The 25,845-nt window shown below is 38.4% G+C and overlaps 1 long non-coding RNA gene across 1 annotated transcript in view; it reads left to right on the top strand.

The window, feature by feature from the left end:
* LOC110260828 overlaps positions 1 to 25,845 on the top strand; it is a 260,980-nt gene that overhangs the window by 181,295 nt on the left and 53,840 nt on the right. Inside the window, exon 2 of the long non-coding RNA XR_002344362.1 lies at positions 709 to 771. This is a non-coding gene — a long non-coding RNA (uncharacterized LOC110260828). The remainder of the gene's footprint in view (positions 1 to 708; positions 772 to 25,845) is intronic.

The raw sequence follows: 25,845 nt of genomic DNA, 5'->3' as shown, positions 1-25,845 counted from the left end.
AAATACCAATTATTGTATGAATCCCAATCAAAGGCTGGGCACAGCAGAAAAGGAAGGAAGCTCCTAGAAGTTCACCTGGGCACTCCTGGAAGGGGAAAGGAGAAAATGGAAGTTGGGGAGGCGGTCAAGAGTCCTTTCCAGCATACCTTGCAGTGTACTGGACATCAGATAACACAAGCTGCACTAGCACTAAAGGCAGGGAGAAAACAGCAGTACTTTTGGAGTTCCTGTCTTGGCTCTGCAGACACGAATCTAACCTAGTATCCATGAGGACGTGGGTTCGATCCCTGGCCTTGCTCAGTGGGTCAGGGATTCAGCACTGCTGTGAACTGCGGTGTAGGTTGTAACGCGACTTGGACACCGCATCACTGTGGCTGTGGCACAGGCTCGCGGTAGCTCTGATTCAGACCCCCTAGTCCAGGAACCTTGATATGCCTAAAAAGACAAAAAAAAAAAAAAAAAAAAAAAGGAGGGGGTAGTATTTTTATAAAAGCCTTTTATGGCCCTAGTTTTATAAGAAAAAGAGAATAAAATATTATATTACCTGTTGTCCAGAACACTGTTTATCATTTTTAAAACATTTATTATTTCTCCCTAGTTCCTGAGCGGGCATTTCTTGTTGAAATACCCTGGCATTGATCTATTAGAAGATTTATCAAATTTAAAGCCCACTAATCCTAGTACCTTTCATGGTTGCGTATGTTTCAGAATCTCACTGCACATCTTGATCAAGACCAGGAGCGAGGATACACAGCCAGTGCTTCATGAGTGGTGAGTAAACAATACATATTGGCTGCTGCTAACGTTGCGGTTGCTGTCCTTGTTTAGCCGTTCAGGAATTGCTTGACTTTTGACTAATTTACCTAAGACCTCTGTGGCTCAGTTTCGTGGTCTCAGAAGAATGAGGCTGTGAGACCCTGTTACGCAACTAGCTGCATTTCACTGGACACAAAGATAATGTCTACAAAGCCACATGGACAAGGAGTGCACAAATACGAAGTACTCACATTAGTGATAGTAGCACAGAGCTATACATCTTAGTTATCAAACGTTAGAAATATGCTTTGCACATATCAGGGATTACACATTATAAAAAAAAAAAGCTGGTCCAAGTAGTTCACAAATAATTGTGTCGAGTATCACTCTTGTCTGGGAACTGGCTGTTCCCCCTCAATCTGACTCTAAGAGTATTCTCTCGGCAGCTCTAGATGATTAAGGTTGAGTGAAAGTCAGTACATTTTCAATGCAGAATATTCCAATCAGGGAGCGCAAAGGCACGCCTCACCTGTGCACAGCAAGGGCCACACGGGGTCTGGGGTCAGTGATGACTGAGGACGGGGAGATTTATTCCCCTTCAGGGGGTAAGACGTCCCTGGGTCAGATGCCATATGGACCTACTGACATTGGAAAATGTAGCTCTTTTTCTTTCCTTCTTTTCTCTCTCTCTCTCTTTTTTCCACACAGCTTTGTCTTCTCTGGCATTGAAGTGTTATATTCATTTCCCTGAAGAAGCAACAGGGAAATGAACTGTAGCAAATGCTGTTTATTTCTGGAATGAACACCCTCCAGTCCTAGAGAATGGCCTGGGATTAGAGAAATCACTGATATTCTTAAAAGAACTCATCTCCCCACTGAACAAAGGAGTAGAAAACATAATGGCTGTTGTAAACAACAATTAGGATTTTAAAAATTGCCTTATTGAAATGGTTTGAGTTCTTTGCAGAGATACACACAGATTTTGACTAAATAAACCCATAGAAATAAAAGTGCTTCTAAAAGATATTAAATGAAAAACCTAAGAAAAGGCTAATTTCACATTCTTTAGATGGCATCCTAGAGCAAATGGTTATATGTTTTAAATTGATTTTTGATGAGAACCCTGAGGCATAAATCCAATTAAGATATACAGGGATGTATTTATAAAATCAAATAAATTTACTTAATAGTTTATTAAAATAAGAAGCTCTTCTGGAATTTAAAATGTGAATATACAGAAATGAATAGCTAACCCAATTATGAATTGCTTAAACTATTTTTATAATAACGCTATTGTTTGTCATTTTTACGGAATGCTGGTACATCTGCAAATAGTTCAGTTATAATTAAAAGTATTCTGCGAAACATGCATCATGAAGATATGGCCAAATAAGTGCCCTTTTTTCTCAGCAGTGAATTTGTTACCTTTTTGCAGGTGTGAGTGTAGTACCATTGGTTTATTTTTAAAGAGCAGTGACAGAATTTAAGGCTAAAGGTGAAGTCCCTGCCTAATTCCATCAGTTCGTAAATATCATAACCAGGGGCTAGGTGTTCAAGCCCAGCTCTCTGTTCTCTTCTCCGCCATGTGTTACTGTGCAGAGAACGAGCCTAGAACTAATTTAAGCCATACTTCCTTTCAACATACGAATCCAGATCACAGAGTCAGGAAGGAGAGGCCATTCTTTCTCTGATTAACAGAGATCAGCACCCTATCACCTACTTCACTGTTAGATCTTCTTAATTGCTAAGTTCTTTCTACCATTTGGCGGACTCTTCCCTTTGGACAACTTTCTTCGCCTCTGCACTGGTGACCTAGCTCCAAAAGCACGCATGTCTTCTTCCAGAAACCAGATGTTGGTTCCCAGATCACCCGCACCCCCCTCAACCCCCCATCTCTGTTTTCAAGTCAACCAGTTCCTTCAATGCTTCTTTATGCATTCGGGGCAGTGGGCCCTCAATCTGCTGGAATTAATTTAAAGGAGTTATTTATGCAGTTGTCGCCATGATTTCTTAAATATAATTCTTTCATGGCCCACCTGAAATTTCGTACCTGGAACAACAGTCAAAAAAAAAAAAAAAAAAAACACTGCAAAAAAGCAAACGTAATTCTAGTACAATTTGACCGATAAAAGCATAGTGAGATTTTTAATTAACTTTTCTTGGTTTTGTGTAAGGGTGTAAGTGGTTCTTGCCTGACGTTTTGTGACCTTTCATGTACGTTTGCCAGATGACTTGTGTTTGGAGATGGTCTTTTGTCCTAGAACAGGGTAGGTAGCTCCAGCGATGACGTGGCTGCAGGATGAGACTTCCTTAAATACGTCACCTGCATCACATCCAATATATCTTAATGTTTATTTAAGTCCTTCAGTTGGATGCTACTGTTGTAAGAGGCATGTCCTGAAGGGTTTCGCTCGTCTCTCTGTAAACCCTGTTTATTATCTCCCACAGGAGCTCAGAGAACCTTGCCAAGTTGCTTGCCTCAAGTTTCTTCCCCAGTTCATCCTCCGTATTGAAAATAGGGTGTGTTTTAGCATACATGTCTTCTTATCTACTTTGCTATAAATAGAACTTCAGTTTGACTTAAAAAATAAAAAAAAAAAAAAAATCAGGCCAGTGGGTCAGATGATGTAGGACAATGACTGCCAGGAGAAATCATCTAGGTAATGGAAAGTCATTAAAAGTTTTAGAAAATGAAACAAAAATGATAAAAATGTTGACCTAGGAAGACGACTCAGGTAGTGCCTAACAGAAGGCAATTTACAAAGGTAAACCGAAAGTAAACCGAATAGAAAACTTTGCTTTGTTCTCTGTTGTATTACGGACAGGTTCAGGCAAATAATATATAACAAAAGTTAACCCTCTCCTGTCTAGCCCACGAAACAAGGGTAATTCTACTATTTCACAGAGAGCACACACCGGTACTTATGTGATGTGTTAAAATAAATGTATTATTTCTTCAAGAAAAGGTAACAACGCTTGTGATGAAAATATAATAAAGTACCCCAGTTCTTCATGTCATTATACAATATACACATTTGAACATCGCAGCTTCTCAAGCACTCTTTCAGAATGAAAAATAATGAAAACGTAGCGCTGATGTCCGTAGGTATACATTGATTAAGATCTGCGAAGTTCAACAGGCATAACCTCTTGCTTCGTTGATGATCCACGGGCAGAGGGGAAGTTGCAGAGTCTGTATGTGAGCGTAACAGATAGAAAATAACCAAGATAATGAAACATCACCCGTACAGCATTTACAATTGCCATTCAATTATTAATCCCATCAGTTTAATTTAAAGCAATACGCAACACAGTAACAAAACCAATTCATGGTTACCATGGTAAATTCAAACGCATAGAGAAAGCCAGCTGTGAATCACTACTTCAGACATTCAATTATTAACTCAATCAGCTTCAGTTAAAGGACCAACTACTGTATTACACAGGCAATTAATAACTACCACAGAAGTAACCCAGTGCTTTGCCCACTCTCTCATTACTACGCGTCAGGAAATGCTCTGACCGTGTTATCCATGTAACATCACCCAGGGTCACCAGAAGTGCAAGTTCTTATTCCAGGGTAGTGAAATATTTGAAATTATAATATAAATAAAAGTAAATGTTGCAAGTATTAACCTACTATGTTTTAAATGTATCTGATAGAGAAAATTATAGCAATTGGCAAAAATGACTATTCTCTTACCTCTCTTAGTCACAGTGAGTATTATTATGCATAAAGAAACCAATTACCAAAGTTGAAAACGGTCATTCAAATTTCATGGCTAGTTTAGTAAAAAAAAAAAAAATCCATAAATGTTTATCAATCACTATAAATTTATTTTTCTATTTATTTGCTTTTTTTTAAGGGCCTCAGCTACAGCATGTGGAAGTTCCAGGCTAGGGGCTGAATTGGAGCTGCTGCTGCTGGCCTACATCGCAGCTACAGCAATGCCAAATCCGAGCCTTGTCTGTGACCTACATCAAAGCTCCTGGCAACACCAGAACCATAACTCACTGAGCAAGACCAGGGATTGAACCCACACCCTCATGGACACAGGTCAGGTTCGTAACCCACTGAGCCACAACAGGAACTTCAATCAATATGAATTTATTGATTTTCTTGACTTTAAGATGCCCATATTAACATAACCCAAAGCTCTCTTTACACTTTACCTGTTATATGTGCATTCATGTCTGTGTGTTTATAATATGGACTCAGAGAGCAGAAGAGTTGAGGCAGATATTAAACCTCATTAGAAGGTAAACACCCAGGGAGTTCCAGTTGGCCGCGACGTAGGCCAGCAGCTGCAGCTCTGATTTGACTCTAGCCTGGGAAATCACACACACTGCAGAAGACAAACACCCAGAAGTCAGGGGCTCTGTCCCTTTCAATCATCATTTTATCTCCAGTGAGACCCAGAGCAGGTTCATGTAGGGTATCTGTTCAGTGAATGAAAAGAAAATGGTGTCTGATCGAGTAAATGTATTTCTAGAATAAGTCATAATGCTGGTTTCTTTTGGGGTTTTGGTCTCATCAGTGAAGGTAATTTTAAAAGGGGAAAAATCTATAGAATTTAAGCAAAATAACCTAGTTGCGCACTTTGGCAAGTCAATATCATTTGGAAAGGTAAGCTCGCATGAGTGCATCCTGTAAAAATTAGTTCTATTTACATCTACACCTTTGGTTTGTAGAGCCCATAGTTTAAAAAGTATTTTAAAAATCCCTTACAGAAAGGAACAGAAGTGATCTGGCAGCAAACAAGAGACTACCTACTCAATAGTCTCGGTGTTCACATGTAATCCTTTGGGGTTTTTTTATTCCTTTGTACATAAAATTTCAAGGAGAAGAATCAGTATATATTCTTAAAATCAGATTTCTGAGTTGTAGTCAACATTTAGGTATTCAGGAAAGGTAAATTTCCTTTTAAAATGCTTTTAGAGTGAGAATTTTTAGATTAGTTTATCAACTTTCTTGTATCAATGTGTGAATACTACTCAAATTTTTCTCATTTTTGGTTGATTAACAATGGGTATTGCTATCATTGTTAACAGTTTTGAAGTTGTCCATTCATTCTTAATTTAATGAGCAAGTATAGACCACCTCTTCTGTACCATCACTCAGCTAGATGGTACATATTCAAGATAGATAAGAAGATTTCATGATCTAGTTGGAGTAGGTAGGCAATTAAATTGGGGGGGGGGATATTATGATCCTGATCAGAGCGAGCTGTGGCCCAAGGAAGAACAATGTGAAGGTCGGTGATGAAGGTTGAAGTTGTAAATTTAGCCAGGCGTGGATCATTTTACAAACTTGTTTTATTTAGATATTTTCAATAGCAGCGAGGTGCAGAAAATAGCAGGACGACTGGTTTGAAGAATGAAAAATTGACAACACTCTGAGTGATAAGTGCAAGAGAAAAGAGGGTAGGGGCAGTCTGACATATTAGAAGCATAATTTCATAGATAAGCCTCAAAGTAATGAAAGCCTGACTTAAGTAGAAGCAGCAGAAATGCAGGAAAGAAGATAACCACAAGAGATGATAAACTGATATAATTGATGTTACTTGGTCATCCTTGGAGGTTGATGGCAAGGAAGAATCTGGAAGGAATGCCTTGGGAACTGAATGAATAACAATAGCATTCACTAAGTAGGGGATAACAGAAGAGAGATTAAGTTTTGGAGGAAAAAAAATTGATACCAACTTTTGGGCACTAGATTTAAGTTGCCAAATTACAAGTAAATTTCCAGGAGGCAGATAAATACATAGTGTTGGCCTTTAAAAGACGTCTGAGGAGGGATAACATTTGAAAATGTTCAACATAAATAATAACTAAAACTGTGGGAGAGATGAGGTTATACTGGAAGAGTGATGAAATGCCATTTATTTTTTGTTTGTGTTTTTGTAGAAAAAGTCAGGAAAAAATCATGTAGAAATGCCATTCATTTATTTTTTGGGGAGGAAAAGTCATTGTAGAAAACTTAAGAAGTTTATGTACCTCACATATTAGGACTGCTCAAGCAAATGATTTTTAAGAAATCTGTAAAAACAATAGTTATGGGATGCAAAGAAATTATTAGGGATATTTGTTCATAAAATGGCATGCTATTGACTCGTCCCTTCCTTCTTACTACAATATTCAAGAGAAACTGAGGGTGTGTTTCTCTTACTCTCTAGCTTCAAATTAGAAATGGATTTAAAAGGTCAAATTGCTTAAATCGATCATTGAATTCATTTTTTAAATATTTGCTTAAAAATAGGATCCTCCATTCTTTATCCTGAATACATGAGTTAGAACTTTTCTGCTGCAATGAACAAAAAACCAAAATGAAAGTAGTTTAAACAGTGAAGAAAAGACCAAAACAATACCGAAAGACTAGTGGTTTGGGGAAGATTATTGACCCAGGACGCAGCGATGTCTAGCGGCTTTGACCTTGGCTTCGTCCTGAGGTTGGTTCCCCAAATGACTCCTTGTGGTAGTAGGATGGCTGCCAGGAGCACACAGGAGTACATGCTTCCATGCTCACGCCAGAGGTGTAAAAAGAGGGGCATTCTGCACTTCTTCTTATGAGTAAGAAGAATCAGTCTCTGGAGCCTCCAGCCAACCTCTGAGGAGACGGTAGTGTCATTGGCCAGAAATGCACAGCTTGATGGAAATTACGCTTATACAAATCAGACCCACTTCTAGAGGCGAAGGTTGATGTCATGGTCTCTCAGTCCTACAGGTCTTGTGGGAGAGGGTAGAAGAGAATGTACACAAATTCAGGATCTGTTTGGAAAGCATAAGGTGGCACGGTTTAGGTGGTCGCTGTCTGCTGCAAAATGCTTCCATTCTAAGTTATAAATATCCATAATGCTAACAGTTTTAGAAAAATGTACCAAGAAAAGTGCTAGCCACTGTTACGCGAATTATCACATTTAGTCGTCATAATGCTACTTAGGTGACGTGATTATACCCATTTTGCAGTTGCAGGAATGGATGTTTCTAGAGATTATGTCATTTACTTCTAGTCCAAAAAATGCAGGTCTCGATTCTAGCTTTGTTTACCTCCCAAGCTATTTGCTATGACATTTCATTCAAGTGCAAGGTAAACTCTTTATCTTTCTGCCTCATTTCCCTTTTGTTGATAAAGATATTGTTTCTTTCCAAACAATTGACCAAGACCTGCTTGGTGACCTCAAGTCTTCAGGTTTCTGAAAAACATTGCTTATATAAGAAACCTCCTCTTTCTTATTGTGATTTTCCATGCTAGAAGTCCAGGAGAATAAAACAACATAGATTCCTGAAGCCTTTTGTAGACTTCAAGATATATGCAGCAGTTTTCCTGAGAAGCAGGCACAAAAATAGTTCTCTCACAGCTCCTGCTTTATTGGAGACATTCAGATAGAGGGACAAGCTTGAAGCTTTCTGCTGGAACTATATTTGCTTCACAAATTAGGATCAACAAGGAGGATCAGAATTTAAACTCAGGATGCATCGTGAAAGCATGCCTTCTCGTTTAGCAAAGCTGCTTAGGGAGTCCAGCCTTTTGAAGGTATGAGCTAGCAAATGTTCTTTTTCTTCGCTGGTTATATATTAGGCAAAGTGAAGGAAAAACTCTTGTACATCTGAGCTGGAAAATGAGGGTAGAGAGTTTCCTTTGCAAAACATGTCTCTTGATTAAAATTTTTTCATACTAGATAAGAGAGATCTAAGAAGTGAACAAAAATGCTGACTATCAAAGCCTTCATTTGAAGATTCTTGTTATATTCTAATTTAATAAATGGTTAATTTCATTCTTTATATTACTTGATCAAAAGTCTACATGTCAAAAATTTAGATTAATAAAGTCTTGATTTTGATCATTTTAATGGGGTTTATTAGATAATTTAGGAAGTGATAGGAAAATTTCAATCATGAAGTACAATTCCTAGTAGGGAAGAGAGTGAAATGTAATATAGCACAATGTTTGAGGATAAGGTGATTAATTATTTTATCTTTCAATAAGCTATTTAAATATAATTTATTTTTTAGTGGAAATTACATTTTTTCACTCACTTTAAAATACATATTTAGTACATACAAGGAGTTGTTATTTATAGAATTAGATGTGAATCCTGCTGTAAAGTGGCTGATAGTGGAATAGGGAAACAAAACTTGTGTTTAAATAACTGAAATACAATGTAACATTGTAACGATCTGGTGTGGTCACTACTGTGGTGCGTGTTTGATCCCTAGCCTGGAAACTTCTGCATGCTATGGGTATGACCAAAAAAAAAAAAAAAAGTGCCAACGGAAGTGTGGTATTGCCAAGGGAAAAAATATTGTATTCGGTTGAGTAGACAGGGAAAATGTGGGTAGGCAGGTAGACCTTGAGCTGAATTTGAGGATTTGAACTTGCCAATAAGCAGGGAAGCTTCCTGGCTTTATGTAGGATTAGCACAGAAATGCAGGGAATATGAAGAGGTTCCGGCTGATAGATCATTCGGACGGGAGAGGATTCCTCGGGTCAGTGTCTGGGTCCTGGTTTCTTCTTGGGGAAGGAGACTGACCTTCTTTAAGATTAAATTTTTTCTCCTCTGGGTTCTAAGAGGTAGTCCGTATGTCCCCAGTCTTAAGTGTTCTCTCTCTCAGACACGTAGACAAAACCAAAACAGACTTTTGGTCTGAAGCACGGAAGAGGAGTCTAGAGTGGCGGTGAGGCTGAGCTGGGGTCAGCTGGGAGGAAGGACGGGCCCAGCTGGTTTTTCACAGGGAAGGTGGAGGTGAGAGAGTTTGGTAGGAGAGGAGGAGATGTGGCCATGGGTGTTTCTGAAAGTCTGTTCATCTGTCTTGTAGCGGATTTCATCTGCTGTATCTGCCTAGGATTTTCAAATATTACATTTGAAAATAAAGATCACTCCAAAGCTGCATGGAGTGGCCTTAAATACTGTAAGAAAGGACTGGAACTACTTGGGGAAAAATCTTTAATTTAGTAAGTATTAGTAAGTCTTTAATACTTGGGAGAAAGGGCATGAACAAGATCTGATTTCTGAAACGATGGGTTCATGATTCATTTGCCTTTAATTCTGCAGTATCTAAGTAGAGCCCTGCAAGAACAAGATGCTTACATAGTGTTTTCATTTTTAATTGTTAGACACCTTATGCCAGTGGATAAGATGAAGTGAATGGGGAAAAACAGGTACTGGAGAAATGAAATGATTTAAAGGAATTGCAGGAGACCACTGGTGACCGTAATTGGGCCTTGGCTAGAGCAGTGATATTGGCAATAGGGAGAGGCTATGACTGGTAAATATTTCAAAGGTAGAACTGAGAGAACTTGAAAACTGATATTGGCTATTAGAGTCAAGGAATAAATCAAACATGATTCCTAGTTTTGAACCTGGGGTTTGGGAATTTGATGGTGTAAAGAACGTACTTACATAAAGAAGGCAACAGGAATATTTTGATGAAAGAGGAAAAGTAAGTTTTGGACATGTATTTCAGGTGACAGATATATTTTAGATTTTTAAAAATAAATAGTTGAATGGGCAAGCCTGACTTTCACGTGAAATGAGAGCTAGAGATAAATCCTATAAGGCATTTGTATCTTGGTCATTGAGAAGGGCAGAATGAATAGAATTGAGAGTCAAGGGCCTATTTTGAGTAAATCTTTATTTACAGGGATTTGAAGAAAACTTGGAGCATATTTTATTTATTTATTTATGTTTTATTTATTTATTTATTTATTTTGTCTTTTTGCCACGTCTTGGGCCACTCCCATGGCATATGGAGGTTCCCAGGCTAGGGGTCTAATCGGAGCTGTAGCCGCCGGCCTACACCACAGCCACAGCAACACAGGATCCAAGCCACGTCTGCAACCTACACCACAGCTCACGGCAATGCTGGATCCTTAACCCACTGAGCAAGGCCAGGGATTGAACCTGCAACCTCATGGTTCCTAGTCGGATAAACCACTGAGCCTCGATGGGAGCTCCTGGAGCATCTTTTATAGATATGCTTTCAATAAACTTTTTTTAATGGCAGTGTTAGAAATTAATCAGATTAACAGGAAGCTGTAGCTGTCTGAACTCTACTTGAACTCTTTCCAGGAAAGAGAAATCCAAATTCAAGCTTAAGCATCAGGATGCTTATCCACAAGAGAATCATGTTTGACTTGTTTATCACTCTTTATTCAGGTTCTTGAGCTTAGCAATTCCTCAGTAAATATGTAAAGATATTTGAATTAAATGGATTAAAAAGGTTATAAGTCAATAACTTATTGTGAAATAATTACTTTCTTTGTTCCTTGGTTTTTTAATTTTGTTTTTTAAATTACAGGCTTAGCATATGCTTATTGTAAAAAACTCAAAAAGTATGAAATAGTTGTAAAAAATGCATAAGAAATCAGTATGAATATTTGATGTAGTTTGTTAGACTTTTATATACAATGTATATATGTATTTACTTATTTATAGTGGAATTTACTCTTTAACTTTCACAATGTAGTATAAGAGATATATTAGTACATGTTCATCTATCTTATTATTTTTAACAGCTGTGTATAATGCTCCGTAATATGATGTACAATGATTATTTTTATATGCTAATAGCCATTTAAGTAGTATGCAATTATATTTTTTCATATTTTGCAATGGTAGCATGTTGCCCATTCTTACACAATTATCTTTCTGCACAGGTGTGAATAATTTTGTGAGAGAGACTCCTTTAAGTCACAGAATATACTCATTTCAAATTTTGTTCATTGTTGACAAATTATCCTTAAAACAGGATAATATAAAAATCTTTACAAATGTACATGTAAATATATAAAGCAATTCAGTCACAAATTGTTTCCTTATTGCCATTTTGATGGGTTTAAGTACAGGCTTAAGGTCCAAGCTTAGCTTTTATTTTAAGTACTAGAAAAAAACAGTGTGGTACTGGTACCAAAACAGACAGACAGACCAATGGAACAGAATAGAGAATCCGGAAATAAACCCTGACACCTATGGTCAATTAATCTTTGACAAGGGAGGCAAGAACATAAAATGGGAAAAAGAAAGTCTATTCAGCAAGCATTGCTGGGAAACCTGGACAGCAACATGCAAAGCAATGAAACTAGAACACACCCTCACACCATGCACAAAAATAAACTCCAAATGGCTGAAAGACTTAAATATACGACAGGACACCATCAAACTCCTAGAAGAAAACATAGGCAAAACACTCTCTGACATCAACATCATGAATATTTTCTCAGGTCAGTCTCCCAAAGCAATAGAAACTAGAGCAAAAATAAACCCATGGGACCTCATCAAACTGAAAAGCTTTTGCACAGCAAAGGAAACCCAAAAGAAAACAAAAAGACAATTTACAGAATAGGAGAAAATAGTTTCAAATGATGCAACTGACAAGGGCTTAATCTCTAGAATATATAAACAACTTATACAACCCAACAGCAAAAAAGCCAATCAATCAATGGAAAAATGGGCAAAAGACCTGAATAGACATTTCTCCAAAGAAGATATACAGATGGCCAACAAACACATGAAAAAATGCTCAACATCGCTGATTATAAGAGAAATGCAAATCAAAACTACCATGAGATACCACCTCACACCAGTCAGAATGGCCATCATTAATAAATCCACAAATAGCAAGTGCTGGAGGGACTGTGGAGAAAAGGGAACCCTCCTGCACTGTTGGTGGGAATGTAAACTGGTACAGCCACTATGGAGAACAGTTTGGAGATACCTTAGAAATCTATACATAGACCTTCCATATGACCCCGCAATCCCACTCTTGGGCATCTATCCGGACAAAACTCTACTTAAAAGAGACATGTGCACGCGCATGTTCATTGCAGCACTATTCACAATAGCCAGGACATGGAAACAACCCAAATGTCCATCAACAGATGATTGGATTAGGAAGAGGTGGTATATATACACAATGGAATACTACTCAGCCATAAAAAAGAATGACATAATGCCATTTGCAGCAACATGGATGGAACTAGAGAATCTCATCCTGAGTGAAATGAGCCAGAAAGACAAAGACAAATACCATATGATATCACTTATAACTGGAATCTAATATCCAGCACAAATGAACATCTCCTCAGAAAAGAAAATCATGGACTTGGAGAAGAGACTTGTGGCTGCCTGATGGGAGGGGGAGGGAGTGGGAGGGATCGGGAGCTTGGGCTTATCAGACACAACCTAGAATAGATTTACAAGGAGATCCTGCTGAATAGCATTGAGAACTATGTCTAGATACTCATGTTGCAACAGAAGAAAGGGTGGGGGAAAAAATGTAATTGTAATGTATACATGTAAGGATAACCTGACCCCCTTGCTGTACAGTGGGAAAATAAAAAAAAAATTAAAAAAAAAGAAAAAAAAACTTTCCGTTTTGAAATCGAATCAATGAACAAGTATTTCCTGTAGTGAAACTATGCCAGACTATTTTTCTCCTTCGGTCCTCATCTCCTGATTCCATAGCTATATGCATGGTCATTGAAAGGTCGGGCTGATCGCAGTGGAATTGCGTAGTGCAGGTGCGGTCACGTCACTGACAGGAACAGGCCCACACCTGTGCAGGCAACAGGCAGGTGTTACAGATATGTGAAGTTAGGCACGTCTAAAACAATTGGGATTCTGAAAAGGCGGGATTACATACCTAACATAGCAAAGGCATTTACATTTAGTTTAGTTTAATATTATAGTAATTTATATTAATACTCCAATTTTATTTCATATGTATTTTAAAATTAGGAACATCAAAGCGACCTATCTGTGGGGCAGATTCTACCAGCAAGATGCTTGTTTTGTCTGGGTTTCTCATGGTGATACTTGGTGCCCACATTGGGTCTGACTGGATGACTCAACACTCGTCTCTGATCTGGAAGGCCCTTGGCTACTAGGGAGGAGGAAGGTTCTAGGGGACTCCTCCATGCCTGCAAAAGGGCAATGGGGTCTCCTCTGACAGTTCTTATCTTATGTATCTCATTTATAAAAGTTTTGTTTTTAAAATATGTAAATCTATTACTGTACTTAAACTTCAGAACATCTGTGTTATTATAAAATTTTATAGATCAGAAATTGAAGAGGCCCGTATTGATAAGTAACTTGCTCCAAGTTTATACACAAGTAAATGGCAGAGTCAGCCTCCAGCTCCGTTTAACAGATGATGTCCTGCCCGTTATAAGATACCACAGTTACTCCTGTGAATACCTGGAATGATTTCTAGAGTGGAATTCTTTGGAGAAATCCTAGACCATACGCTAAGCTCCTCTGCACTGCATGTTTAGGCACCAGGAAATGAAAAGGCCTAGGCGATTCAGGCCCTGTCACCATGGGGCACATACAACTGACAAATAACCTTTCATGGTAATTCATTACCACAGTATGGGCCCTGGAATATTATGCAGTGCTACAAACTAGGAAAAACAATCTACAAATGGTAAGGACTCAACATTTACACTGTGTATCCCTGTGGAAATTGAGAAATAACAACCGAGTTACTAGGAATACAAAAGTGACAATAAATACCTGAGAATGCCACAGTCCTTTTGAAAGGGCATTATAGAATTTTATAGAAGTTACTGGAGATTAGTCTTTTCGTGGGTATCAATATCAAATGAATTGTGACTAGCTCAATAAAATACCAAAACAAACTGTAGAAAATAAACTTTTAAATAACTAAACATATGTCTAACCTGTTGTTCATATCATCTCAACAACTGTGCCCCTTCTGTTTATTCTTGATTTAGAAGCCATTTTAAACTTTTGATTCCCTGATATCTATAAAATCAACATTGTTTCTTGGGGGTGTGTTTATATCACTCTTATCCTCCTACTCATACAGTGCACTTCTTACCTTTCCAAAGCTCTGAAATAAGAGGAAGCAGATAATACTTGAAGTGGTGAAAAGTAAAAATTCATTTCATTTGTCTTAGACTTGCTATGTAGTCCTCTTTGGCGTCAACCTCATCCATTTATAAATGTAATTTTAGGAGTTCCCATCATGGCACAAGGGTTAATGACTCCGACTAGGAACCCTGATGCTGCAGGTTTGATCCCAGGCCTCTCTCAGTGGGTTAAGGATCCGGTGTTGTCGTGAGCTGTGGTGTAGGTTACAGACGTGGCTCAGATCCTGCATTGCTGTGGCTCTGGCATAGGCTGGCAGCAACAGCTCTGGTTCGACCCCTAGCCTGGGAACCTCCATATGCTGCGGGTGTGGCCCTAGAAAAGACAAAAATAAATAGATAAATGTAATTTTGTGCTTGACTATTTCATCCACACAGCCACAATACGGTATTTAGTTACCATATGCTAATCACTCTAGGACACCATTCCAAAACCTCTGTGACTTGGTACAGTAAGGTTTTATTTTCTTTCTTGTCGCATAGACTGCTGGGGCTCGGTTGGGAGAGGAAAGGCTGTCCTGCATGAGTCAGAGAGGAACCTGGGCTCTTTTTGCTACAGTCACATCATCCTCTGGGGCTTTCAGGTCCTCCAGTGGGCACACCACATCTAGTTATCAAACTGAGAAGGAGCGCGGAGGGTCACATTAGGAGATGTGTAGGGACCACACCTGAGGGCAGCATACATTGCTTTTATTGGTGGCAATCCCCTGGCCACGTGGCCTCACCTAAAAGTTAAAGAACATTTAGAAATACAGCTTTAAGATATGCCAAGCAGGAAGCCAGTACATAGATCTAAGTTTGTGCTAGTAGTCTCTGCCGCAAACAACTGTTTAACACGTTTCTCAAATTTCTGTTCATTATGCTTTACCTTTAATAGCACTAACAAAGATGTTTTCTAAAAATGAATCGAGAAAGAAGAAAGGACTCTACCCAAAAATATATAGCTATTTTTTCTGTGTCTGTTGCAAAACAACTGCTGGATTCTCTAAATATGAGAAACAATCTCCTTTATATATTTTGTTCATTCTATTAAAAATATAAAATAAAACCTTAATCAATATTTCAAATAGCTAGGAGAATAGTTATTTAAATTATGATATATATATGGTAATTTATTATACAAGATGTTTAAAAAATATTTAATGAGATGAGGAAATTAACTTGATATATTTTAATAGCTTTATTAAAATATAACTGATAAATAATATGCCACATATAAAGTATATAGATTAATAAATTTTAATTGTGTGTATCTATAAAACTATCACTACAATCAGGAACAAAGATAAATCTACCACCCACAGAAGTTTTCTCTTGATCATTTTTTATCCTTGCCCACTACTGACCATCTCAAGTTACCACTTATCTGCAATCTGGCACTGTAATTCTCATTTTATATGGTTTATATACATGAAATTATAGAGATGTGCATTCTTTGTCTGCTTTCTTTCACTCAGCAGAGCTATTATGAGATTAACCTATGCCCTAATATGTCTCCTTTCAGAGTTCATTCTTTTTCATTGCTGAGTAATATTTAATTGTATGGACATACAGCAGTTTATCCATTATTCGTCTATTGATGGACATCAGTGTTGTTTCAAGTTCTAGACTATTACAAATAAATCTTGTATGACTCTCCACATACAAATCCTTATATGGATTTAGGATTTTCTTTTTTTCCCTCTTAGGTAAATATCTAATAGTGGAAGGGCTGGATCATATGGTAGGTGTTATATGTCACCTTTTAAATGAAATTTGTCCAATGGCTTTTTGAAGTGGTGATAGCATCTTATATTGTCATGAGCAGTTTATGAATTTCCAGTTCATTCACATCCTAATCAACTTTGCATGTGATGAGCCTTTTAGTTTCAGCCTTGCTGCTAAGTTTGGCTGAGTAAAATGCATTGTGGTTTTGATTTGCATTTCTCTAATGAAGGTGTTGAGCATATGCCATATTTTTATATGCCATTCAAATGTAATACCCTATTCAGACATCATGTCTATTTTTTGGTTGAATTTGAGAGATGGCGCTTTCCTCTGATCCTCAGATGCAGCTCTGTCCTCTCTGATAGAGGAGGTGGTTTAGGATCCTGGACCTGTGTTCTCTGGTTCCATGTTGTCAGCAGCAGCCCTGCAGACCTCTGAGCCACATTTAGTGTTATTTTTTTGTTTTCTTGAAGGGTAACAAATGTTAACAGCTGAGTTGTTCTCTTGGCCCATGTCCTGTCTGTAGAGTCCCAGAATTCCAACAGCCTTATTTATTTCATCCCATCTCTGCCTCCTTGAGTCCAAGGTGGCAGTATTTCTGCTTTAGTGGTTGTTTGGATCCATGAGTCACATATCTAATCTATCCAGCAAAAGTTTATATAGTCATACCTTGGCCCTGTGTCAGATCACACTATCTAGATAGGCTGAGACTTTTCCAAATCATTAAGTTCTGATTCCATTTTGCTTAAAGATTACTTTTTAAATTTATCTATTTTTCTCACATTTACTATAAGCAGCAAGGAGAAACCATGTGCATCTTCAACACTTCGCTAGGAAATCTTAGCTAATTATCCAAGTTCATCACTTAAAATTCCACTTTCCACCCACCAGCAGAAAATAATGCAGTCAAGATTTTTGACACTTTACAAAAGCATGTGAATCTTGATGAGTGGCCAAGATGATGGAGTAGGAAGACCATGAGCTCACCTCCTCCCATGGACACACCAAAATTACAATGATTTATAGAGTAACTATCTATGAGACCACCTAAAAACTAGAAGAACAACTAAAGATATAAAGAACTAACCACAATGAGATGGTGGGAGTGGATAAGACCTAGTTGACTCGAGGTTCTCATCACTAGGTGCACCTTACAATAAGGGGGATAATTACACTTACAGAGGTTCTTCCCAAAAAGTGAGGGGTCCTAGCCATAAATTGGGCTCCTAGGCTGGGGATTCTGCACTGGGAAGGTAAGTCCCCAGAATATCTGGCTTTGAAAGCCACTGGGGCTTGTTTCTGTGAGAGTTGGAGGGCTACGGGAAGAAGACACTCTGCTCTGAAAGGATGAACACAAAATTGCCACAATGCAATATTACTCAGCTATAGAAACAACCTTCACATCTGTGACAACATGGATGGATCTAGAGGGTGTTATGCTAAGTGGAATAAGTGAGACAGAGGAAGAGAAATATCACAACATCTCACTTGTATGTGGAAACTAAAAAGCAGAACAAACAAAAGACAATAAAAAAGACAGATACAGAGACGATATGGGTAGTTGCCAAAACAGAGGATAGAGAATGGGTGAAATAGGTGAAGGGGATTAAGAGGTACAGACCTCCAGTTAGATGATAATTAAGTCGCAGGGAATTAATACGCAGCATGAGGAATATGGTCAATTGTATTGTAATAACTTTGTGTAGGGACGGATTACTAGACTTGTGATCATTTCATCATAATTATGCAAATTGCATATCATTACATAGCGCACCTGAAACCAACATGGTATTGTACATCATCTGTATTTCAATTAAAGTATATATAAACAGGAGTTCCCGTCGTGGCGCAGTGGTTAACGAATCCGACTAGAAACCATGAGGTTGCGGGTTCAGTCCCTGCCCCTGCTCAGTGGGTTAACGATCCGGCGTTGCCGTGAGCTGTGGTGTAGGTTGCAGACGCGGCTCGGATTCCGCGTTGCTGTGGCTCTGGCGTAGGCCAGTGGCTACAGCTCCGATTGGACCCCTAGCCTGGGAACCTCCATATGCCGTGGGAGCGGCCCAAGAAATAGCAAAAAGACAAAAAATAAATAAATAAATAAATAAAATAAAATAAAATAAAATATATATAAACATTTTATTACAATTAAACTATTTTAAATAAATGTATATCTGTATTTAAATATATATATTTGATACATAAACATCATCTTACTGTATATAAATTATTCTTTCTCTTGTTCATGTCAATACATTTTATACAGCCTTTTTAAACATGCATATTAATGCATATAATTCTTTTTAATAGTCACCTATTTTTTCAACATATTATAAATATGTTCTATTTTATAATATTTATTTTCACATTTTCCTCCATCTTCTAATTGTGTGGTCATAGGACCAGTTTATTTTCCTGTACCTGAGTTTGTTTTTTTGTTTGTTTTAATATTTTAATACTTCTATTTTTAACATTTTTTCTCTTTGGCTATTTGTATTTTTTAATGAAGTATTGTTGATTTACAATACTGTGTTGGTGTCTGGTGTACAGCCAAGTGACTCAGATATATATATAGAGATAGAGATATATATAATATTGAACATAGTTCCCTGGGCTATACAGTAATACCTTATTGTTTATCCATTTTATATATAATAGTGTGTATATGTTAACCCCAAACTTGAAATGTATCCCTCTCCTTCCCTTTCCCCTTTGGTAACCATAAATTTGTTTTATGTGTCTGTGGCTCTATTTCTGCCTTGTAAATAAGTTCATTTGTGTCATTTTTAGATACAAATAGATATTAAGTGATATTAAGTGTTATCATATGGTGTTTGTCTTTCTCTTTCTGACTTACTTCACTTAGTATGATAATCTCTAGGTCCTTCTGTGTTGCCTGAAATGCCATTATTTCATTCTTTTTCATGGTGAGGTTGCCTTCCCTCACACCTTCCTTATCCATTCCTCTGTTGATGGAATTTCGGTTGCTTCCATGTCTTAGCTATTATCACTAGTGCTGCTGTGAACATAGAGGTGTGTTACCTTTTCACATTAGACTGCTCTCTGGATGTATGCCCTGGAGTGAGATTCCTGGATCATATGGTACCTCTATTTTTAGTTTTTTGAGGAACCTCCATATTATTTTCCACAGTGGATGGAAATTCCCACCGACACTGTGGGTGTATACCCCAGTTTCATTGTCGAAAGAAAAATGATGCTGATAAAATATCTTATGTTATCAGTTGTTTATAAGAATTGAGTTATAAACCATGTGAAGCCATTAGAACAATATCCTTCAGATGGTCAGCACTAAACATTGCCTATTATTATTCCTTCCAGGCCAGGTCTTACACCTGTGCCCAGAGCTCCTGGATATGAGCCGTTCCTTCTGGCATTGTTAGGAGTGATGACCTCGACATGTAGTCTCTCTGCTCTTGTTAGGTCTTCATTGACCTCATCACTCGGGTGTTCATAAAATTTACCGCTGAACACGTGGAGAAGCAATTCTGGGTTATGTGGCAGTCACTTTTCACTATCCTCGCTGTTTCCTGCTTTGTCTGCTGACTGCCAGGCCCCACTCCACCGGGCACCCTTGGAAACTGACAGCCTCTGACACCCTGCCCAGACATGTCTCACTATGAAGTAGCTGTGCCACTGATAGTCAACCTGCAGTAGGACTTCCTAAAAGGTCTCCATCTTCAAAGTAGCAAAAACAAAACAAAACAAAACAAACAAACAAAAAAACTTAGTTCAAAATAAAATTATTTTTGTCCAGTTAACGCTTTTTGTTTGTTTCTTTTGTAGAGGAGTAAAAGGTTGACATGCGATCAAAAAGTATTAGATTGGTACATTCCCAGGAAGCAGTAAGACAGAGCTTTGGCCAGCAGGGCAGGATAAAATATATTCTAATTTAAAATACACAAATTTGATGAAGTATTAAATTCGTCAGTCTGAGTCATCAGTTGTCAGCCAAGTAAGTTGTCCGTGAAACAGAACTTTGTAGTTTGAATCATCACCTGATAATTAGGAATCAGGGTGTGAATTTTTTAAATGCATCTCCTGTTCAAATTCTCTAGTAAGATTTATTTGGGCAGGCATAGAAAATAATTTGATATGGTTACTTTGTAGTCTCTGTTTATAAAATAGCAATGGTGTTTAAGTCTGTGACATAAATTTTGACAACAGTGAATTCAAGGAACCATCTCTTTATTGTATTTGGTATGCTTATACAACTGGCACCTGTTTTTAGGGAATGAGACGAGATTGTCCTCTATTTTTAAAACTAGGTACAAGTCAATTTAGGGTTAAGAATACAATGCATTCCTTGGGTTTTGGACAATTGTTTTTAGAGAAGTTTGCTTTTGAGAAGGTAGTTGCATGAATATGTCTCCCTTTGCCCCACAGCAGCAGTTAAAAATCCATTCGGAGGTTTTAAGCAAAGTTCACTTGATTGTAGGTCAGTACCCAGTGGATAAATCACAAAATTGCTTCAAATAATGTACGTGATTTGCTTTTACCCTGCTGAGGAGAAGCTCTGAACTGAGAAAGCATGAAGTAAGAATTGTTTCCTCACCCCTAAGGTTAATGCCCCTGTCACAGCTGAAGTCACCGTCAAGAAAACACATAGAAGTAGCTTAAAATGCAACTGTTTTCATCCATCTGCCACAGGCAGCAGAAAACAAACGACTGTGGATCCCGTCTTTGCCAGCGGCAGGGTATTTGTTAAAGTACAAAGATAAAAGAAAGGGACAAGAAATCCCCTGGCAAAGAACGTGGATGAAATAAGCCGCCAAAAGTGCAGAACCTTTCAAAAATAGTCTCTTGTAATCACTGAGGCCTGTTAGGGTGGCAGAGTGCAGTGTTTTGGTGAGCGTGTTAGGTGTAAATGTTCCCCTTTAGAGCATTAGACCACTGACCCCCTGCTGCAAGAATAATCTTTCCCAAGCACCGTTTTCCTCGTGTCATTCCTACTCAAGGACCCTTAGGGCCGAGCACCCTGACGTCCACCACGCTAAACTCAAACTCTTCAGCCTGGCATCCTCAGTGGTCCTGTCCAGCGGATCTTTGCCTGCGTCGCACCAGCAGACATCCCCTCTTCAGTCCCTTCAAGTAGTTTGGTCTGCCTCTCGCTGCATAACTTTTTTGGCAGAAACTGACTTGAGGATTCTGCGCCTCATTCTCTTCCAGCCTTGAATGTTCTCCTTAATCCCAAAGGTACACACTCCCTCGTACACTTCTGTTCATTGCCTGTTGATGTCTCCAACGCTTGGCTTTGAGATTGGCTTCCCACAGGAAGTCTTCCATGACTAACCATAGTCCCTAGTCTGTTAATTTTGATTCTGCATCCCTCTGTTCAGTTCGTACTATTTTTACGTATATTTTCTGGAGTATGCATTTCACCTCTGTAGGTTTGGTGCCCCAAGCTAGAGTCACAGCATAACAATGTTAGCGTATTTCATGTTTGTTTTCCCACGCCTTGATCGTCATTCATTCTTTTATTTATTCAGTAAGTGTTCATTACTTGGTTACTCTATGGCAGGAACATTGCTAAATTCTGAGGCCAAAGATAGACAATAGCATGTCCCAGTATGGGGGACTACTTAAATTCTGGTTGATTTAATACCAAAACGTTGTGTGCGTATAGAAGAAGCCCAGGTAAAGCTTTCCGAAAGAAGCAGTCTCATTTTAATCAATGTGTTACACTCCAGATAAACTAGAAATTTGAAGGAAAGAAGAAACTAGATGAGAATCTCTTTAATATAAAGTAATTTTAAAAATTCTGGCAAGTCAGAATATGAATGTGGTTCTTAAAACCTTCAGTATTAGCTTCGTGTTGGCACATTTTTTTCTCATGGGAAGGTTTGCTGAATACAAGTTTATTTCAAAAATTTGGTTTTTTTAAATAAATGCTATGCTAGGTACTGCGTGTTACAGATTTATTTAGAATTTACCTGGTGGTCTGAAAAATTAAATAAACGTTAGGACCCTTCATGGGTCATAAAATTTAGACATATAATCACCAACTCAATGACCTTTTCTCATTATCTCCAACCTTTCAGCAGCATTCCTGACTATGAATCATTTCTTCTTCATTAAACTCTCTCTTGCTCCAAGGCTGGGCATTCCTGGTTCATCCTTTACCTCCCTGACACATTAATGTCTTTTTTTCCTTATCATTCTTTGTGAATACAGGGAATTTCCATGTTTTAGTACTTGCCTGTGTTTTCCTGTTCGTATTCTCACCCATGTATGTTCTGTAGAAGAGAGGAGTCCTTTTCCCTGTCCTAGCTCATTCTCAAGAGAGGAGATACTTTTTATTATAAATGATGGGAATTTGAGGCATTACTTGGGTCACATTTACTATGGAGTGAGGACACCCTAGGTAGAGCTTTCCCTTTTGCACTGCTCAGTGCCAGCTTTCATGGGCACCCATCCCATGAGGGGAAAAAAAAAAAAAAAAACTTTAGGGTGGATCTCATCCCTGTGTATTTCTCTCTCTACCTCCTTTACCTACTCTGAATATGGAAAGGGATGCATGAGATTACCCAACAGCTACTCTTCAATCTGGCCAGCCTGCGTCCCAGCTCTTTGTGACTCTTTATCTTCTGTGATACCTGAATCCCTGCTGATGCTGTAGGCAGAGAATCAGGGCTATTTTATCTTCAGTTAAAGAGGCCCTCTCTGCTCTTTGTTGCTCTTCTGCATAACACACTCTCTAGGCCATCTTAGGACTAGATTCCTAGACCAGGTAATAATATATAATAAAACACAGAAGTGCAGCTGCTACTGTTATTATTGAGAAACGAGTTATTTCAGGACAAGAAAAAGCTTACATTTAAGAGTTTCAGTACAAATATTTTTTTTTTTTTTTGTCTTTTGTCTTTTTGTTGTTGTTGTTGTTGCTATCTCTTGGGCCGCTCCCGCGGCATATGGAGGTTCCCAGGCTAGGGGTCCAATCGGAGCTGTAGCCACCGGCCTATGACAGAGCCACAGCAACGCGGGATCCGAGCCGCGACTGCAACCTACACCACAGCTCACGGCAACACCGGATCGTTAACCCACTGAGCAAGGGCAGGGACCGAACCCGCAACCTCATGGTTCCTAGTCGGATTCGTTAACCACTGCGCCACGACGGGAACTCCACAAATACTTTTTAATCTGCATGGTTAAATAGAGATTTTTGTTAACATAGTTTAATTCTTTTATTTTTTCCTCCTTAATTTATTTTGTCATTCACAGGCTATTCAAAGCTATTTAGGTCTCATATGAGTGACAGAGCATGAATCTATGAGGTTTTTGTCTTAAATTCTAGACATTTAGATATTTAGATATTTAAGTTAATGGTTCCATTTGGGCAGCAATACTGTTTATTTTATATATGTATATGTGTAGACAGATAGATAGATAGATAGATATTACCCTCTGTCACATGAGTGGGACTTATCCAATCAGTTGAAGACAGTAATAGAACAAACATTTATCTCCCCGACAAAAGAAGACATTTTTCAAGCAGACTGCCTTTAAATTTTAACTATACACTAGCTATTCCTTGGGTCTTCAGCCTGGACCACCCTGTAGATTTTGAGCTCACCAATCTCCATAATCACATGAGCCAATATCTTAAAATAAAAACAATCTCTCTCTTTATGAGAGAGATAAATGTTTGTTCTATTACTGTCTTCAGCTTATTGGATGAGTCCCACCCACATGACAGACAGTAATCTGCTTTACTCAAAGTTCATGAATTTAAATGTTAGTCTCATCCAAACCCATCCTTACAGAAACATCCAGAATAATATTTTACCAACTATCTTGGCACCAAGGCCCAGCCAAGTTGACGCATAAAATTAACCATCACAGAAGTCAAAAGTTTTCTGTATTTTAGACCTTATTAAAAGTTAAGGAGGGAACTGTGTCCAAGACTCATGAATCATAAACTCCAGCACTGTAACCTTATCACAACCACAATATACTCTTAACATTGGCTCTATATTATTCACGGAAGTATTTTTAACTCTGGCTAATCAACCAATAGAACAACCTAAGTATCCATGAATGGATGGATAGATAAGAAAAATGTGATCCATATACAAAATGGAATATTAGTCAGTCACTAAAAAAGGAAGATATCCTATGATTACTGACATGTATGGACCCCAAGGCTATTGCGCTAAGTGAAATAAGTCAAACAGGGAAAGGTAAAAACTGTATGATCTCATTAATAGGTAGAAGCTAAGAAAAAAACAAAAAATAAACTGAACTCATAGGTACACAGAACTGATTGGTGTTTGCCAGAGGGAGGGGTAGGGGATGAGCAAAATGGATTGAAGTTTATCAGAAGGTAAAATTTCCAATACTAAAAATAAATAAGCCCTAAGGAGTTAGTATACTGCATGGAGACTGCAGTTAATAATTCTGCATTGTATGTTGCCAAGGGCATAAATCTTAAAAGTTCTCACCGGAGGAAAAAATTATATGGTGATGAATGTCAGCTAAACTTACATGGTAATCAAATTGCAATTTATGCATGCATCAAATCATTATTTTGTACACCTAAAACTAATATAACGTCATATGGCAACCATAAAGCAGGCCATGAGAATAGTAGGGAGAATTATTTTAGACTGTGTGGTCAGGGAAGCCTCTCTCAAGGAGATGATTCCATTTCAACATGGACCTAGAGAAGTGTTGGGAGAAACCTGGCAGGTATTTGGGAGAAATATGTTCTGTTCAGAGGCACAGGCAATTGAGATGTCTTGAGACAGTTATGACTTGTTGTGTTCAAGGAAGGGCGTCAGCCAGCTTGGCCAGAGCAGTGAAAAATAGAGGAGAGGGAAGAAGAGTGGGGCAAGGAGGCCAGGAGCGGCTTGTATCCCGGAATTTCAGGGGCACAAGCTAGAGAGTCAAGACCATTGCTGTGGTGATTTTATTAGTGAACAGAGAGAAAAGGGGCTTTGGATCTTATTATAAAATGTAACGAAGGCAAAGTTTTTGAATGTCAGCGCAGTCTGGGGTGGCTAGGTAAGGGAATGTGTGAAGTATGTGACCTGGAGGTGACCAGGAGAGTAGAGGCCTCGTCAGAAGGGGTTCTTTATACCAAGCTCTAGCTCGTTATCTTCATGTGGGTAATTCAGCTGACAAGGTGTAGCTTTGAGACTTCTGATGCAATAGTTTGGCATATTAATCATGTGTGTTAGGGAAAGAAAATGCATTTTTGTATCTCCTCTCTATGCCAGGCATTGTAAAAGTAGCTGTCATATATTTTGTCTCATGAAATCATCACAATTAAACTGGAGGTACTTTTCAAAGAAGAGCATAGTCGTGTCAGAAGGTGGTTCCTAATTTACGAACTCATCAGCCATCATGGCAGTACTGGTGGAGGCATGGACTGACACACGCTCTGGCACACAGGTCCATGAAATGGCATATGTGAATGAGACAGGAGGAGAAAAACATGGCAGTGGTGGAGTGTGACGTGAGGCTCCCCTACTCCA

This window comes from Sus scrofa, chromosome 5 (genome assembly GCF_000003025.6).
Source record: "Sus scrofa isolate TJ Tabasco breed Duroc chromosome 5, Sscrofa11.1, whole genome shotgun sequence".
Lineage (NCBI taxonomy): Eukaryota > Metazoa > Chordata > Mammalia > Artiodactyla > Suidae > Sus > Sus scrofa.
Note: the sequence above shows the minus strand (reverse complement) of the source record. Positions and strands in the feature narration are given on the sequence as shown.